General features: G+C 40.4%; 1 protein-coding gene and 1 pseudogene across 5 annotated transcripts in view; one reads left to right on the top strand and one right to left on the bottom strand.

The window, feature by feature from the left end:
* The window catches only part of Mtmr3 (myotubularin related protein 3), a 125360-nt gene that overhangs the window by 9379 nt on the left and 109081 nt on the right, over positions 1-6900 (top strand). The gene's annotated exons all lie outside the window — the stretch shown is intronic.
* Positions 3576-4050, bottom strand: LOC113458168 (annotated as a pseudogene).

Raw genomic sequence — 6900 nt, 5'->3', positions numbered from 1 at the left:
AAAAAAAAAAAAAAAAAAAAAAAAAAAGATTTCTAAGATGGAATATTGTTTTTTTCTCTTTTTTTTGAGATCGGGTTTCACTGACTGACTAGACTGGAAGAACTGTTGTGTAGCCCAGTCCGGGCTCAAACTCACAGAGAGAGATTCACCTGCTACTGCCTCTCAGTGAGCATTTCTCCAGGTTTACAAATAGTTCTGCTTAGTTGATTCATAAAGTGCCCCATGCAATTGAAGGTCTTGTTTTGTTTCTTTTTTTCTTTCTTTTTTTTTTTCCTTTTCGACACAGGGTTTGTCTGTGTAACAGTCCTGGCTGTCCTGGAACTTGCTTTGTAGACCAGGCTGGCCTTGAACTCACAAAGATCTCCCTGTGTCTGTCTCTTGAGTGACAGGATTAATGCATCCAGAGAGAGTCTTATTTGTAATATAATAAGGGTAATATACACCTAAATCATTAACTTTATACTTTTTGTGATTGTTGACTAATTGAATTAAAAAAAGACAAATTGTATGACAGGAACCAGTATAAACAGTCTGCTTCTCTTGGGAGAACTGATCCAGTGTGGAATGGTTTGTAGAAAGCAGTTTTGTTGTAATACATCCTTGTTCTTTTTAGAGTTCAGCTTTTGGAGACTGAGTGAAGCAATATGCTTTTGCCTTCCTTTGCTTGCAAAGTACCACAAGTAACCTGTTGTTTTAACTCTCTCTGTTTGGAAGGGCCTGGTCTATACCATTTTAAAAACGCTTTGTTGGATTGTGATAGTGATGACTCCTCCTCCTCTTAGTTTTTGGCCTGGGAATTGAACACAGAGCCTTATTCATCTTGGCAAGCACTCTGCCCCTGAGATGTATCCCCAGCCTGTTTATTGCTTTTTATTTTGAGACTAGATCTCACTCTGCAGCCCAGGTTGGCCTTGTACTTGAGATTCTCCTGCCTATACCCCTTAAGTGTTAGGATTAGAAGCACATGGCTCATGCCAGGTGGTGGTGGTGGCACATGCCTTTAGTCCCAGTTCTTGGGAGGCAGAGGTAAGCAGATACTCTGAGTTGTAGTTCTACTAGCACAAAATAGAAGATAGTGGAGGCAAAGATAAGCTTGCAAAATATATTCCATAAATTGTTAAATTCAAATTATTAAAATGTTGGAATTTTCTTTTACTATCTGTATTGAGTCCTTTTAGGTTTTTGAAATGAAAGGCAACTTCAGGGAGAGGTGTTGGGTAGTAATGTGCCTGAGTGAGGCTGTGGAGAGGTTGGCAACAGTTATTCTGTACTATACTCAGAAACAGCAGCTGAAGTGAGACTGTGGCAAATGGCTGGCTAGTTAGACCCTTATAGGAAGTATACATCTGTTGATTAGTTGAATGTAGGCAAGAGAAATTTGAAGTTGGTATACTTTGGGCCTGCGAGAATAAATAGAAGTATGTTAATCGGAAAGGGTAGGGAGTTTTGGTAAAGGACTGAACTAAAACCCTTTATATGTTTAATACAGAGGCTAAAATATATCCAAGAAAAAATGGCCTACAGGAGCTTGGTTACAGAGATCTTGCAGTGAGAAGAAAGGTAGACCTAATATGAATAAAAGCTTGAATTTGAAAGAACAGATTTACTGGACAAGAGAAAATAGAGCTAACTAATACTTAATGTTAGGTTAATGATGTACAGTGGAAACCAAAGAAAGGATTTCAAAAGGAGGGAAAATTAAGGAGTTTGAGAGATACCAAGAAAGATGAGGGCGGTAGTGGTGCACACTTTTAATCTCAGCACTTGGGAGGCAGAGACAGGCAGATCTCTGTGAGTTTGAGCTTAGCCTAGTGTACAAGAGCTAGTTCCAGGACAGGCTACAAAGCTACAGAGAAACCCTGTCTCGAAAAACCTAGGGGGAAAAAAAAAAGAATGAGAGCCAAAGAAGTATAATCATTGCAATTGTGAACTATAACTAGTCACTGGTTATCATTTTCTTTGGTAAATTTTAGCAGAGTAGGCTGAGAGGCTAAGGGTTGAATCGGTGATGAATATGTAGCACACGTGCTGTTCAGTTGAACTTCCCATGGTGATGGAGATGTTTGATATCTTTGCTGTGTAGTACCTATCAGGCACTTAAAGTTTGACTAGTTCATCCAAAGAATTAGCTTTAATATTGATACTCAGGAAGAGCAATATATGCTTTTAACCTCTGAGACATCTCTCCAGACCAATTTAAATAATTTTAAATAGTCATGTGGCTTATGACAGCCTTGTTGGGCAGTGCCGATTATACATTTTTGTTTTGTTTGAGACTTAGTCTCTACATAGCCCTGACTGTTCTGGAACTTACTGTGTAGACCAGACTGACTTCAAATTTACAGAGATTCACCTGCTCTCTGCCTTCCCAGTGCTGGGATTACAGGTGTGTGTCACCATGCTGGGCTAATGATTATAGACTTCTAATATGAAGCTGTTATATAGATGAGTAGTAGGAACTTATTATAGTATAAAGTAGAACCATTTGGTTATTTATAGATTTTTGTTGTAGAGCAGTGATTCTCAACCTTTCTAATGCTGTGACTCCTTAATACACAGTTCCTCATATTGTGGTGACCTTAACCATAAAATAATATATTTCATTGCTACTCCGTATCTGTAATTTTGCTACTGTTATAATTGTAATGTAAATATCTAATCTGCAGGATATCTGCTACATGACCTGTGAGGGTCAACCATAAATTGAGAACCACTGTTGGAGGGCCTGTGAGATGGTGCAGTAGAGAAAGCTATGCAAGTCTGATGATCCGAGTTTGATACTTGGAACCCAGGGTAGAAAGAGAACTGACTCCTAAAAATTATCCTCTGACCTCCATATGTACACTGTGGCATGCATGACACACATCATATACACACAATATTGAGTAAAGTAAAGTAAATGCAGGTCAGGTAAAATGACTCAGTGGGTGAGGATTTTTACCACCAAGCCTGACAACCAGAGTGCAGTCTCTCTAGCATATGTGTGCATCAAAGATCGATTGCTCTACATATCTATCAGTCTACCTACCTACCTGTCTCTATCTATGCATTCATTCCTTTATTCATTAATTTATTTTTAATGTGTGAGGTTTTCTATATGTACATATGCACCACATATGTACCTTATTTCTTGAGCGGTCAAGTTGGAAATCCAACACCCTGAGTTACAGACTCTTGTGAACTGCCATGTGAGTGCTGGGAACTGAACCACTGATTTCTCTGGAAGAGCAGCAAGGGCTCTTAACCATTGGACTGTCTTGCTAGCCCTGAATGTCATTATTTTCTCCTACTAAGAGTTAAAAAAAGATACAAGAAATCTGAGTGGAGAGGAGGAGCAAATTGTTTCCTATGGTGTATGTATTTATTTATTGAACTGACTTTAAATACTTATCAGGGTGCCACAGGAAGGATCTGGGGTGAACTTGTTACATGTGTGAAGCTGGGTACCCTGAGAGACAAAAAAGGTGATCATATGACAAGGTCACTGGTGTGCCCCACCTCAGTGGAGTGGAGTCTGAGAGGCCCTCCTGGATTGTCAAAGGGCTATGTGGGAGCCAGTCTTCCTTTGGAGTTAACTCATCTGGGAACGAACTGTGGAGTAGCTCCCATGGTGGTGGGGGCAGGCACTGGCTTCCTCAGAGGTATTGCTGGTAGTTGGGATAACCTGAGACTGGTGCTCCTTCTTTAGGGGTTAGTTGGCTGGGGTCTTCCAGGAATAGGGGTGGCATTGTGGAACTGCCAAGTAATATTGTGACACCCTTGATGAGGGCCAACAGAATGTTCCCCAATATTATGGAGCCCACCATGGTCAGTAGTCCACTTAGTGCAGCCAGCACACCACTTGATGGAGTTCCAGGGGTCTTCTTTGCCCTGAAGCTGTATCAGGTTGATGGTGGAAGACAGTCCCCTACACTCTGCAAAGCTTACCTTCAATCAGAGGTACTTGGATCCTCCCAGAATTGATATTACCTCTGAATTGGTGTTGATTTTCATCAGAGGCATTTTGAAAGCCTTTAATAGCTGGAAGATTACACCACCAACGAAACCCATAGTGAAGGTTCTATTGATATCATCAAGCAGGGTCATTTAGTCACACTGTCCAGTATTTACCTTTAAATACAATGATACTTCAAATTTTATGTTTGAGAAGTTTACTTTGAGAATGATTTATAGTTTAAGTTTGTGTTGTGTTCTCTCTCCCTCCCTCCCCCAAATCACTGGCCTTGAAGTCAGAGAACTGCCTGCCTCCTGGGGTGATTTGATGAATATGATTTTTGATAGTGTTGATAGGACTTTTTTTTTTATTACATCTGACTTGAATATATTTTCCTTGCAAGAAAGATAATTAAAGCATATATGAAAGAACATACTTGTGTGACTACATTACTATAAAGTTTAAAAAATAGAGGGCTGGAACACTGGCTCAGCATTTTAGAGCACTTGTTGCTCTTGTTGAAGACCCTGATTCAGTTCCCAACTCCCCTGTGGTCTTTCCTAACCATCCATAAAACTCCAGTTCCAGGTGATCTGATGCTGTCTTCTGCCCTCCATGGACACTAGGCATGCATGTGGTACATATATACACAGGTAAAACACTTAACACATACATAAAATAAATTAATTAAAAACAAAAAGCAAACAATAGTAACAAACAAACAAAAAGAATCAGTCAGACAGAATTGAAAGATGGACCAGAAGTCAGAACAATCATCTTTGGCTTTGAGGACAAAAGAGAGGTGTGCTGGAAATATTCTGAGTTATGATCTGAGTTGTTGATGTTATGGCTGTGTTGAGTTTTTAAGAATCATTGAGTGATACTTGTGTGTCACTTTTTGTTTTTTTGAGACAAGTTTTCTCTGTGTAGCCTTGGCTATCCTGACACTCAGACCAGGCTGACCTTGAACTCATGGCTCTGCCTGTCAAGTGCTGTCAAGTGTGACACCACACTGGGCTTTGGCTATGAGCACTTTTGTGTGAGCTGCTACACTTCAATTAAAAGCTTTGCTCTCTCTCCTTTAAATATAGTATGTGCTTAAAGCCATCTACATCCCATCCATTCCATCCCATCTATCCATCCATCCATCTTTGAGATAGTCTCATGTAACTCAGGTTTGGCCTAGAGCTCTCTCCGTGTGGCAGAGAATGATCTTGAATTTCTAATCTTCCTGCCTCCACCTCTCTGGGATTAGAGACATGTTCCAGGTTGGTCTTTGAATTCGTAGGCTCAAGCAATTTTGCTTCATCCTCGTGAGTAGCTTGGATTACAGGGCCTTACTCATGGCCTTATTCATGCTATGTATGCTTGCTATTTCGGGGTTACAGTACTACTGCTACTAGGCTGTATTGCCAAAGAAGAGAGCATGCGTTTCCCCTTTTATTTGGTGCTAGGGATTAAGCCAACAGCTTTGGCCATGGCAAGTAAGCAGTCTCCTATTAGGTTTTATCTTCAGTCCTGAGAATAAAATTTTAGGGACTATCAAGACTACCAGGTTTTTTTTTTTTTTTCTTGGCTATGCCTTCACATTACTATTTATTTGGGCAAACCATATACTTTATTTGGATTAGGATTCTCATAGTATTTCTAGATAGGTTTTTATTTGGGCCATTGACTATACTTAACAGAGCAGGATGGTAGTTTACAGAGAAATGATTGTTCAAGGCCACACAGCTAATAATTATTATCATTCTTTTATTTTAGTGTAATACCTAGTGAGGTTTACTTAAGCATACCAAGCACTGTGTAAGTGATTAACATTTATTTATTCTTTTGATTGTCTAGGACTGAACTCCTAGGCTTGCTTCTTTCTCATGAGTGTCTGTGATTTCAGGATGGATCTGTGCTTGTGTTTTAGCATGTGAGTATGCACATATGTGTGTATGTAGAGGTAGTTACAATTATTCTAATTTTACTGAGGAGGAAATAGGGGAAAATGGGATAATTGGCTTAGTTAGGTTGCGTTGCTGTTGAGCCCTGTGCCTGGTGAAGTGCAGTGGCCTTGATGGTGAGTGTCATCTCCATTTTCTACATCTGGAGACAGCAATGCTGACTTAGAATCCTGGTTGGTCTCAGCTGTCTACTCATGAATTGCTCTGTTCCCTGTTCTTCAGGACCCACACAGTCACTGTGGAGCACCCTGGACTTAGTGGGGGCTCAGGCTTCAAGCTCAGGCTTCTTTCTCAAAGGCACCATCCTGCAAGGCTGAAACCCATTCTCTTACTATACACCCTAACCTAAGGCTTGGTTCCCTTTCAGCAGAGATCATTGCAGGATTAGATTGGTGACTCCAGGTGTCACAATGAAGAACACAGACTTGAGTCTGAGCTCTTAACCATTTTGCTTTACCATCAAATTGAATGAAAGTGCTTGAGGATTTTTTAGGTAAATCTAAGGTTCTAAAATAACTTTAAGTTTTTCTTTTCTTTTTTTAGTTTGTTTTAGGTTCATTATATGTATATCAGTGTTTTGCCTGAATGTTTGTGTGTACACCATGTGCCTGTTTGGTGCCCATGGAGGCCAGGAGAAGGCATTGAATCCCCTAGAATTAGAGTTATAGGTGGTTGTGAACCACCCTGTGGATGCTGGGAACTGAATTTAGGTCCTTTGCAAGAGCAGGCAGTTTGGCAGTCTCTTAACCACTGAGCCATCTCTCCGGCCTCTTGAAGGCTTTTTTTTGTTTTGTTTTTTTGTTTTTGTTTGTTTGTTTGTTTTTTTTTGAAACAGTTTCTCTGTATAGTACCTGCTATCCTGGAACTCAACTCTGTAGACCAGACTGGCCTCGAACTCATAGAAATCCATCTGCCTCTGCCTTTTGAGTGCTGGGACCAAAGGTGTGCACCCCCTGATACTGCTGATGCTGATGCCACCACCATCACCACCAATACCACCACTTCCACCATCTC

Source organism: Microtus ochrogaster, unplaced genomic scaffold (genome assembly GCF_000317375.1).
Source record: "Microtus ochrogaster isolate Prairie Vole_2 unplaced genomic scaffold, MicOch1.0 UNK6, whole genome shotgun sequence".
Lineage (NCBI taxonomy): Eukaryota > Metazoa > Chordata > Mammalia > Rodentia > Cricetidae > Microtus > Microtus ochrogaster.
This window is presented reverse-complemented; position numbering and strand designations above follow the sequence as displayed.